The 13,268-nt window shown below is 33.9% G+C and overlaps 1 protein-coding gene across 1 annotated transcript in view; it reads left to right on the forward strand.

Annotated features, from left to right (window-relative positions):
• The window catches only part of LOC113505070, a 117,852-nt gene that overhangs the window by 59,457 nt on the left and 45,127 nt on the right, over positions 1-13,268 (forward strand). The window lies entirely within an intron of this gene.

Raw genomic sequence — 13,268 nt, forward strand, 5'->3', positions numbered from 1 at the left:
GTATGGAGCTTAAGCAAGTTACACGACATTCATTTTTTTTTAAATTTGAAGGTAATTTATCCAATAGACTAACATGGTTCCAAAAATAAAGGCTACAGCTACAGGACTAAGATAACAAAGGCTATAGATAATAATGATAGGTCAAATAAAGAGTGCCCAATAACAAATGAATGAAGATCTGAAGTTCATTTTTTTCAGGTGTGTCTGCGGGCATGAGACGAGGCTGAAAAGTAGATCGCAAATAAACAAAACTGGGTCACACTGTATACTGTTTCCTCGTAACGTTACATATGAAAAATATTGCGAATAAACTATTGATGCTTGTAGTTTGATAGTCCGACTGGCAAAACGGAGACCGCATGCGAATTTCATGAACGAAATTTGAAGGAATTTGAACCAAGCGATGTTGGAATATCTAACTAGTGATGTTTTAGGACCTGTATTAAATAATAGCTGTTGCCCGCGGGCCCGCACGCTGCAAACCGAAAATGAGCCCACGGTAACATAAAATTGGGATAAAATGCTATGTGTTAATCCTGGTTATAAACTTCTATATACAAAGTTTCAAAATTTTCATAATAACCATCGTGAGACTGATTCATCATTAAATGATGTAACGGTTTACTCACGCGTATTTATCGGGGTAGCCCGACTAGTTTCGGACCCAACCGGAGTCCTTAATCATGAGCAGACGCGGCGGGATCGCGAGTCGAACTAAATACGCGTGAGTAAACCGTTACATCATTTAATAAAGTTTCAAAATGTATTCTGATTTTCTTTTAGCACACAAAACCATTATCGAAACACTGTTAACTTAAAATGATAACCAAATTCATCTGTATGTCAAATATTTTTGATTCGGCAAAGCGTCGGCAGTGTCGTGTGTTGTGACAAGGCCACTCTCGTTCAGTAGCTAGTGGCTCTCAAACCTTTGAAACTAGGACAGTTCGCGAATGTTAGAAATTGCTTTGTGGATTTTTGATGGCGTGGCTTTGAGGCGTCGAGTGGTGGTACTGTGATCTTTGGGAGTAAGAGAGTCGGTGTTGTGAGAGCGAGATAGTGGATTATATAATGTGGTAGCGTCTCTTTTTACAACGTTACTTATGGTATGGTATTGAAGTTTTTGATATCATCAAGGCTTAATTTATTCTATACTCATAATTTACTTATAATGGTAATATATCACTGGAGAAAGAGGGGCTAATAAGTCGGTTGTCAATTAAAAACAGCCAACCCAACATACCATAAAGAAAATTATACCGGCTTTATCAACCCAGTGTTAAGTCTGTGATAATTATGATGACATGAAGTTCCAAAAAATTTTGTATTTTTTACAATTCCGTATAAATAATAATAAAAAATCAAACCTTAGACGAGACTCGAAGCTACAACTCAGCTACCGAGGTCACTGACGAAGAATTCTGAATTTTTTCATTTTACCTTTCACACCTCCTGGACTCCAGGATTTCGGAAAAACAAACGAGATTTTTATCGAAGTTTGAACACCACTATCGAGCCAATCAACGGACCGTCAACCACGCAATATGCACAGAGTCCGTATCGTTAACCAATCGCGTGACAGCTGACGGCCGATTTCAATCCTTGTTGTTTTTTAATATTTTTGTTTCTTTTTCCCCTTTCAATTTTTACACTGCAGCAAACGTATGATCAGATTACAAAGAGGTTTTTTTTATCGGAATGCTTTGATAGAAACCTTTGGATACGTTATGTTTTGCATCGATTGCAATTCTGTAAGCGGATAGCACAAATAATGGAGTGTAGTGCAATTTTTATTTGTTTGAATTCAAATTTGAATTTTTGTGTAGCAATTTTTGTATTAGAAATGAAATATTGATGGTGCTTGTGAATTTATTAGTCTATTTCAAGTTTTGATCAATATGGCTGTGTTAATATTTTTCAATACATTTTATAACTAACATTTTCTATGAAAATGTACCTTTAAAGTTATCTGGTTAATACAGTATTAAAAATCTACTTTACATTGATTATTTTATTTACTTAACAGAACATGCATGAAATCAGATATCTTTAGCTTTACCCAAAATTCAATACACCAGTAAACCAACCTCATTTTAAAACTCAATCACGAACCGTATAAATAAATTACCTTTACAATTTATACCAAAAAAACTTGTCCAAAAACCCCATAAAACTCCCGTAAAATTCACTTCAACTTTTATCATTAGATTATACACAATTTAATTATTAAATTAAATTGACATTCGAGCGAAACACCCCTGCCTAACTACAAAACTAAAAGTCGCCCCCTGAGGTTGGTTTTAATTAAAATTTCTAAATGAAAACGCCAATAGTTTGTCACCCCTGCACTGGAATGCGCAGGAAAAGTGTGTGAGATGCTTTTTTGTTTATTGTGGGATAACTTCTGTGTTATTTATTCGCGAATACAGTTGATAGAAACTCTGGAACTCTACCTTCTTGGTCCTTATGACTATTAAGAGGCTATACTAGTAACTGACTCATATCAAACCAATTTTAGAAGTCATTATACAAATAAACATTTTATGTACTACTAAATAGAGCTTCTATTCGTGTAGAGAAGGATTGAGAGGAAAATTATAGAAACAAATTTGGACAACGCAAATTCAGCGGTAAGTATTAAGATGTGAAAACATAATATGTTAAATTCAAACTCAAAAGACGCAATTGAAATCACAAAGAACATAATATATTTTGAAATTTAATAATCGGTCAAGAGTGAGTTGACTTCCGTTACTGAAGGATGCAAACATATCGTGTAAAGAAAAATATTTAACTTAGGTGACGATGAATAACTCTAAGAACCGCTGCTTAACTTCGACCCTTATGTGCTGTTAGAGACAACATAAATAGATCATCTTTGAAAATATTGACCATCTAATATTGTTCCGTTGTAGACCTGAAAACGTGAAAAACACTTGGAGCATGGAAACATGAAAAACTTGTACGGACCCAAAACATTTCATAGCTACGTCTGAAACCCAAATGCTTTTAATTCCCAAATCGTCACTTGACAAACACAACACAACAAAAACCATTCGATACAATCCCGCTCAAATCTAAAACTTCAGTCCGATTAAAACTGTACGGCGACTTGCGAGAACGAGATAGCAATACACAAATACGATATGTGGAAGTGAGAGAGAAATCTAGGAACGAAATAGTTGCACAAGTATCTGCGTACATTGCACGATTTAATTAAGCATTTTAATTAATTTTAATTAAACTTAGGGAGCGTGATTTCCCTTGTCGCTGTGTTTTGCTTCTGAATCAAACGTTTGAATCACTCGTTTGAAGTTTCGATTTGGTATTTGTGTCAAGGTTGTGTTGGTTTGTGGGAAATATGAAGAAATTTTTAGGAGATTTTAAAAAGATGATTCTCCATTGATACTTATTGAATACGTATATAGACTTTGATGTTTTTTTTTGTATTGACAACTGATTTGCTCGCTTGCTTGCTTGGGAAGTATTTAAGTGGTCTTGTAATAGTAAAAGGTGTTAATAGAAAAGATAAAGCTGTCTGTTAGAAGAAGAGGAAGTCAGTTTTTATTCTTTCTGTCAAGAGATTTTTCTGCTTCTTGGCTTTGTTTTAGAGGAGAGAGAGTTTATTCTGGAGAGAACTTGATTTTTCTGATACAATATTATCTTTGATCGTCATGTTTGTCTTTAAACCTTTTTTGGTATGGATTTATATTTGGAAATTTTCTATTTCTTTATTTTATGCATAGATTTGTTCTTTTGATCTCAAAATTGTTATATTTTTAACCAAAAAATATATTTTTCGATCTTCTTTCTGTAACCGAAACTGTAATTCTAGTTTTCCCAGATATTCAGGGTCGGGTTTTATTAAAATAATAACAAAACTCTTTCGTTTTATGTTCACATAGTAATGTTTGAATGTAAAGTTGAGGTCGCGTCATGGCCTGAAATACAGTTTTACCTTCAGAAGAAAATGGGGGGTGTTGTTGTTAACTAGTACATTTAGAATAAAACCGGTAATGTTTAAAGTAGACTCTTGATACTTAGCGTTCCTTACTATTAGGCTAAAAAATTACATTTTTTTTTGGGAAATTGAGGACCTATCAAATGAATGACCGCATTAACTTTGCTTAACCTCGACGCTTATTTTCACATACATTATCTGTGAAAATGTCAACTTTCTATAAATTACGCTACATAAGGGAGAGCGGTTATTAACCCAACTGTTATTTTTTTTAGCGTGTTTGTACGGAACCCTCGGTATCGAGAGTCCGACTTGCACTTGACTTATTTTTATTTTATGCTCAGATACATTACAATGATTTAATATTTAAGCATTGTCTAGGAGTCCAACGATATCATGAAAATCATTATTCGCTTTAACAATTAATCCATGCATTAGAAAATTATCAACTACTTTCATAACATTGTAAGTACCTCAATAAAACGTATAATTTCCAGTCATATCTCAAAGCAATAAGGTTTAATTTCGTCTGTCATTGTTCCCGCTAAATTGCGAACTACCATACTTTAGTTTAATTAACATACGTGTTGTATTTCCCCTGTCGCCTTGTCTAGTTTATTCTGAATTGTGTTGGCTTCATAATATTTATATGTAGTATGTACTGTGACGCTAAGGAATTTTTGTTCATTACTGTGAACGTATGTGTATATATTTGATTTTTTATATATAAGGCTGTATGTTCACATGGCCAGTGTAGCAAGGGATGTCGTTTTGGATCCCTATATGATTATAATAATTCATATAGAATAGATAGCAACGTTTAATAACAAAGAGGTCGTCTGCCGCGAAGATGGTGTGATGATCTAGTCTAATACCTGGGACGCACGTGGATAGAAATCGCGAAAGATAGAGAGATCTGGAAAAGAACAGGGGATGCCTATGCCCAGCAGTGGGATCTTATACAGGCTTATAAGAAATATGCCTGAAGATTTCTTGTTGTTCGTGTTCTTCTGTGTCATTAGCTTTAATGCAGCTGGATTATTTAAGATTTATCTGACAAGCAACTGATTACCACTAACGTAACTTAGAGTATCTATTCTCGGGCATTTCAGTCGGTTTTAAAAGTCTGTTTGCCCTCAAGGATACCTTTTAAAAACCAGTTGAACCATCTAAAGAGAAAACAAGTTCACTAATAGTACATATTACATTAAAACAATAATATAATGAGTTCTAACATTTTATATGGTTTTCACTTTGAGCATTTGACATGGTTCCGAATATTAAAGTTTGTCCCCAATGTAAAAACAGGCCTACCAAAAAAACCGCCTAATATTTTCCACCAAACAAGAGAATCTGTTTTGAAAATAAATGAAAAAGGTATACAAATACAAAATACTGTGACCTAATTACGAGCATGGCTAGCAGCGGCCCCATTTCTTTCAACCCATGAGACGCCTAGTTTTAATTAGTTGTTTTTGCTTAATTGTGAAAACTTCCAGTATTTGAACGTTTCAGTTTCTGACTGGAACTAAATAATCTGTGATATTGGAACGGACGGAAAGTTCGTTTAAAGTCAAAGGAAAATTTATTTTTAAATTAATGAATGAATTTTCCGATTTTTCACTTCGGATATTTTTCGGTCTTGTTCTTGGGAATCAATGGCTGATTTTAAACGTTTTCTCTTTACAGTCTCCAATCGTTAATATTTTTTGCCTTATTTCGTCATATTGAATAAAAATTCTTTGGACGAAACTAGGAGGTAACCGGATGAAAATAAAACGTCACGTTAAGGTTTTCAAATATTTTTGATTTTGTCAATGGATAGTTTTTTAAACATACATTAATAGATAACATTTCCTAAAACTTTGTATTTTCTCCCTTTGTCCCATTTACAGGCTTTAATCAAGCCATAGCCAGGAGTACCTTAAAAAGAATCCAATCGTAAAACAAAACTAATCCCTAAGATTTTCATCATCCAAAAATATTCATGTGTTAACATAAAGAACATTATCATACATGAACTACTAAATGAATTAATCTCCATCTTGCAAGTAACATTTTGATGTACAAATAGTGTTTTAGTCACACTTAGCTTGTAATTGAGTTGGTCTGGGAGGGCTTTGTCACCAGATTCCTGCGGTAATGCTAGGAGAGGGTTGAAAGGCAGAGGATGAAGCGGAAAAAGCATTTAATCAGGTCTAATACCCACTAAGTACTATATTTCAACCCATGCTATACTTTGAGTGCGATTTGTTGTTGTTCGATCCCCGCGTAGGACAAGCGTTTGTGTGATCCACGAATGCTTGTCCTGAGTTATGTGTCTTTGTGAATGTGACTTGAATGTTTATGAAATCTCCCGCAATAGTAAGATTAAATTCCTCATTAAGACGTGGTAAAAAAATACTTTTGCCATGGGCTTATAACGCTGGACTGTTTCCATTGTGGAAGCGATATGCCATTATCACACACAAAGATTACTGTCTACATCTTCTCTCGGAAAACAGATCTCTAGGTAGAAAAGTAGAAGTATAATGACTGGACGTGAACTTGGCAGGAACTTTGTTGGTTAGGATTTTTAAAGATTAAACATTCTTGATGTTCTATGTACCATAGTGCCACTTATTAACCTTTTTCATTAATGTCAGCACTTTACACCACGCCTTACCACTTATTTAGGAATTCTCATCTCCTCTATTTACATCTCATAGACCTCATAGACTAGTTAGTTATATTTTAGTTCCCGTCCCGCTTGCCTTTATACCCTACACCGCGTCCAGTCGCCGACTTGGCTAGATTCAGCTCGCTAGCTCCTCGCAAACTTAGGCTTGGTTTGTTTTGTCCACAGTTATTATTACGACGCTTATGTATGCTGTAACTTGTTTCTTGGATGTATGACCCGTGTTTATTTTAGCTTACAATGCATGGACAGCTAAATACTTGGTTATTTCGTGTACCATGTTTCGTGTGTTTCAAGAATTATATTTTGAAGATTTAAGACTAGTTCGTTAGGTTTCTAGGAAACGAACTCTGAAATAACCTGTTTCAATTAACACAGTTTGAAGTCAAATTGCATATATCTAAATATACTTACACTTCATTTCAGCAAAAAATAGTCATCAAAATGAATGAAGATCAAACCTCCAAAACTTTAGACAGACACGATAAACACATGAAACCATTCACAAACCACATCAACAAAGGTCGTAGGTATCGCAGTGAGGAGCCATTCTTCGAAACCAATCGCTTAAAACTAAGTACTTCGCCAATTTCACGTTCGTTTGTTCCCAAAAATTTCCCAAATTCCGAGTCTCAAAACTTGTGCTAACGCTTCGCCGCCCAAGAAACGCAATTCCCAGAAAATAAGAGAAAAATCAATCACAATAAGTTCACAAAACTTGCTACTTAAGGGCTCGAGTCAGTTAAATGCTGGGAAAAGGACTGTGGGTCGCAACTCGCGGAGTTTTTTGTGGACCGCGTTATGCGAGACCAGCCAAGTAAAAGTTTCGGATTCGTTTTTACGTTTGGAGTTCCTTTTAATACTTTAATTCGTTTCTAGAAAGGTTTTCTTAGTTTTCTACTATTTTGTTTGGCGGAGTTCGAGGTGTGCTTTGATAATTCTTTTATTAAAATGCGCTTTTTAAAATGTTATGCAGTCTTGTAAGTTTAGTTTTAGTTTTGAGTTTATAAGATGACTGTTTTTCAGAATTTAACATTTAGCTATTTTGTAAACAGCAGCTTAATAACCCTACTAAGGACTTTGTTTCGTCATATCATTTGTACAATCACACTTAGCAAGCTCTTAATTAAAGCACAGTCCACTGTTTCATAACGAAAAGCGCTATTTAATTGTAGTAGAGGAACTTTCAAATGCAAATCGAATAAATTTTGAATGATACTTTATCAACATCAAAATTCTCCATTACTACAAACACTTTTTCCTAATATTTCTAGATCTTTCTTAACGATTCATCAAACTATCATAACATGAAATACAGCATCTAATAAATAGGCATCCAAGACTACATAATGTTTATTATCCGAGTAATATATTGACCTATAAAAATGGTAATTTTGCGGACAAAATGAAATTAAACAGAGGGGCGTTGTGCCAGAGATAATCTCCTGCGATGCACGATTTGATATATTATACCAATTTTATTTATGACTTAAGGAAAGTGAAATTTCTTTTTGAATATCAGCTTTTTCGTCTTCATTTTTAAGTTATTGTCTTCTTAATATAATGATTTAATAACTTTTTATGGTCAGAAGTAGGTCACGGTTTAGTGACTTGTATTGTTTAATTAATTATGACGTTGATCCTAAGGTTAATCTTGGTGAGACAAGAATCATGATGGTATCAATATTAAACCTAAATGATAGCATTTGTATTGAATTTTATACCTGTTTTGATGAAGTCTAACTTTTTTTAAGGATGTCTATACTCTATTTGCCTGAGAACTCAAATACAGATCAATCTGTGTGAGTCCTTAAGTTCTAAAATTAACCATGAATTAACCATATAACAGTCGTTTCTTCATTTAATATATGCCTGCATAAAAAGTTACATCAAGAATTTGACAAATGGAGTATAAGTAACCCTCATCTTCCTAATTCTTAAATTTAAGTATGTGTATGTAATATATCTTACGTATTAGTATCATTTTCCTTAGTATATAAATAAGTAAGTCTACATATTGCACTTTATGTATGTATAATAAGGATTTTATATTTTTTTATATTTGGATAATTTTCATGATTATATTATATTTTTTTATTTATGAGGTACACCTACCTCTTGATATATCCGCATCACCCTATGGTTGACTGGTAGAGAATGCCTCAGGCATTAAGTCCGCCATTGTACAACATTGTATAAAAAGTGTAAATAAATAAATATAAATCGGTTCTGCTTTTCACTCGGAGCAGTCTTCTTTTGTGTTAATGACATTTTTTAATGCAACAAATTTTTTTTTGGTTCTTACTTCACTCATTGTTCAATCAAACAACATTCTGTGACGTCAAAAGCTTCAATATTATTATTCTAAAAATAAACTTTATTTTTATTAATTTAAAGTCAATAGTTCTTTAACACATGACGTCGTCCTCACTTGAACTAGTCCGCGCTCCATTGGCCCATGACGTCACTTATACGAGAAGGGGAAAAGATTTCTGTGTTCTCTGAAAAGGACGGAGTTTTTTTTATATTTTTTGAGACTAAGGAATAGTGTAGACGAAGAAATTCGAACACATTTTACCGTTTAAAGAAGTAGAAGGAAACGTTTTCTCGAGACTTAAAAAGAGACTTTTCATGAAAAAGCTTTATATTTGAACATCTAAAATGTAGCTATAATTATTAAATATAGATAAATATCAGCCTATATATGCTTATAAGAAATTGGTACTTTGTCTGCTTTCTGGTCCTGGAACCTACGCCTCGTACCTACCAATCCATGCATATAACCGCAAGATCATCACTACATCGATCGTTTTGGCAAAGGAATATGAGAAGATTTAGACTCCTACAAAATATAAAAAACAGACATCTATTTATCTAAGATAGCCACAGAATTCAAGACTGTACCTATTCAATAAAGGTCCCAAGATACATCCTTGACGAAACCCAAAAAACTACCCATAAAACAATAAGCCAATTTTCACGAATACTCTTTACTCATTCGTCATTTATTTTGCACCTAGTACTTATTACATCCTTGACTATATAAATACTTATTTTGTTCAAGGGTCCTCAAACCCCCGTCTCATTCAGCCCAGCTATCGCATTATCGATTTGACATTATAGAGACACGGTCCAACACAATTCACAATTAGGCCTGTTTCCGAAAGCGGCTATTAATTTGTGTAGCTGCCCATAAATTCTTGTTACCCTACATACAGTGGCGATCCTACGGGTTTTCCTGTTTTTTGAGTGGTTGCCTTCGAAATGCGTTGCTGTTTTGGCTATTATGAGTGCGTTGGGGATAGTTTATTAGTTGGTCTATTTTTGCTTTATGTAGGAACGGTTTTTGTGTTAATGGATCATGGTTTTTAGCCATGTGCCATGGGAAATTATCCTCATTGAAAGAGTCTTCAAATAGTTATGGAAAATAACAAACTTTTGCGTTTTTGATGATATTACTACTGTCTTAGGGCGGCGGCAACATTTTGCCAATTCTTTAGGCTTAACACATGTAAATAAATTTAGGTTCGGTTTTTTCTACGAGTTGTTTACTTGCCTTAAAACGTATTCTTTTTAAAAAGGAAAGAAAGGACAGTTTTGTCCAGAGGTGGTATCACAAGCTTAATCACACATATAAATGCGAAGTATGCGTATGGATTAAAAAAAGCAATAACTAGTAAATATAAATATATATCTACCTTTCAACGACGTATAAACTTTCTTTTCATCACCCCATATGTTTGAAGTTTTTATATTCATCCAAATTCAAATTTGAGGGTTCACATTATAATTTAAAACGAATTATAATTAGGAATATATTAAAGATAAGGTGTAAATAAGCTGAGATTGCAGGTGGCCGTCAAAAATCTCATAGAGAAACTTTGCGAAGGTAAGGCAGGGTTTTATCCATATTTCATGAGATCCTTCGACGTAACAGATGGCATTGTTTTCACTTCATTGCCTTAGATTTTTGTTCTACCTGAAAACGACTGAATGGTTCAGTAGTATAACAGGTTTTTTGTAATCACGTAGGTTCAATTTTTGGCAAACGTGGGTAAAAATTAACAAAAATATGTGAATCTTAAAAACATAGAACTTAAGTGTGAAGATTCTAGGCATAATCAAAAATCCTATACAGTGTTAGTTAAATCAGAGCAATTCGCTCATTAAACATAAACTACACAACCTGGATTTACCAAAAAACTTGGCATTGAAACCTAACACTCCTGAAAATAAGGCATTATCACTTATATCTTAAAGCATCCTCCAGAAATAAGATTCAAATACAAAACAATACTTGAATCGCAACAAAACATTTATCATCAATAGATTGGACCTGGATACTGAAATTTATACCTGTTTACCCAAAACCAGGGTAGCGTGAATCACATTTCATATTTTCGCAATCCAACCCCCCGTTGTTGTCCAAATACCTTCCCATTTCGTGTTATAAACGGGGTCCTTTGTACCCGTATCAATACAGGGTTAAAGTACGACTGGTATCTATCAGAATGATGTATAGCTGGCGTAAGGAGGGTTATTTTATTTTTCAATTACCTGTAACCTTGCCGTTGAATATTGAGAATTGGCTTTTTGCGTGGAATGTGTTCAGTGAATCTGGTGTGATCTTACGGTACAATAATATTGGTCGGTGTCTGTTGTGTGTGATTCACTGTAATGTGAAATATGTGCTTTTATGCTAAAAATAATGTTAATGGAAGTTGGTGCTTATTTGAAAGTTTGGATATGATATTAAAGAAAAATATTTGCGCTAATCTAGAAATCAAATAATCCAGATTTTGTGCCAAAATGACGACAAAAAAAAATCTCACCTGAAGAAACTACGTTTAAAGAAATTTCAATATCCATTTTGTTTCTTATATTTTATATTTTCAATCCAAGGTTAGGATCCTATCCTTCAAATGATACCTAACTTTAGTTATTAGTTTGTATTCTGTTAAAATAAATGGGTTATAGATATCGTTTCTTTAAAAATACTAAAAACAATAATATAGTTCTTGAAATAATTTTTACAAATATTTTAAGGCACCGAAAATGTATTAATATTTTCAACAATTCCATTGAAATTACTTGGCATCTTGGTTATTATCTTTAGAGATATACTCTTCTAGACCTAGAATCTTTTTCTCTTTCCGAGAATTCGAAACGCGTAACTCTTTTCAAGCTTTGCCTGCTCTCAGTGAAAATGCTGAAGTACCTTGCATCTTACACTACATCCTGTATTCATCACAGCTTTCTAGATAATACTGACTCCATTTCTCCACTAAGACTTCATCTCAACACTCAACAATAGAAAACTTATATTAAATCTCAAATTTGATATTCTGTCAGAATTTCACAAAAAGCAAACTTGTGAAATCTTAGCTGTTTCGCTATTGTAGCAATTTACAGGCTGAAAACTAGACGCGTTTCGTAAGTCAGCTGAAATTGTTCAGTTTACAGATTGTTATCTAAGGCTCGATATTTTCAGTGCAAATATTTTGCGGCGCGGTGGTAGGTTTATTTTGTTTCTGCGTATAAAAATGTAGGCTAAAAACTCGAACAATTACACCCCAATTATAAAACAACACGATACATTAAAAAGCAGAACAAAAACAGTGAATCAAAATCCAAAAAACAAAACAAATATGGACGTCGGACAGCAAACTCGAAATTAAAAAAAAAATGTTGGATTTTTGTAAAAATTCTGTATCCACACATATCGTATTCAGGCGGGCTGTTTGATCGGGGTAGGCAGGTGCTATAAATCCTACGAACTGCTCGGTACTGTGGTCGACATTTATTTTGTTTTTGTGCCCACTTCCCAGCATTTAATCATTGAGAATTTTCCTCCTTTTACCAACGTCAATTGAGTTTGCTCATGATGCGTCAATTTGTTTTTCTATATTACGTTTGTTTTCTTAATTCAATTTAAGAGTTCAAATTGGGTTTATGTCACAAAAACTGGATATATCACACACAGTTTCTGGCTTTCCAGCCATTTTCTTAGCTGTAGTATTTTCAGGCTTCATTCTCATGATATTCATATAAATACGATTATCGGAATCTGATATTAAATTACCAAATTAAGTGCTACACACAATTGCTTCTTTCATTTTCGTAACATAACATTTTGCTTACATTAAACCAATCTCATCAACTTCATCATTCTCATCTCTTTCACGATCAAAATCCTACTTCGAATCCGCTCAATTAACACGAAACCAGAAACAAATAGATTTAGCAAACACTAACCGGTAACGATCAGTAACCAAGTACAATTTGCAGCGGATTCTCAATTCTCAACAGTTATGCCAATACCCTTGTCAATAAATGGTTTAATAGCGAAGAGCTTCGCCCGACGTCTTGAGATTCCCTCGCTTAGCTGTTGGATTAAGGGCTAAACGCTATTCTGGATAAGGCACGCATACTAAAGAGGCGTTTAACTATCCCAAGCTTGTAGCAGCTATTAATAGACGAGAAATTAGAGATAACATTTTGTTTTTTTGCAATTTTAAGATTGGGAGACTGCGGTTGAGTTTTTTTTTGTTTTCAGGTTTCATTTCTGGCTAAGTATGTGTACCTATATATATACCTCTCCACGGACCATTCACGTCTATAGAGCCTGAC

The sequence above is a fragment of the Trichoplusia ni genome, chromosome 24, assembly GCF_003590095.1.
Source record: "Trichoplusia ni isolate ovarian cell line Hi5 chromosome 24, tn1, whole genome shotgun sequence".
Lineage (NCBI taxonomy): Eukaryota > Metazoa > Arthropoda > Insecta > Lepidoptera > Noctuidae > Trichoplusia > Trichoplusia ni.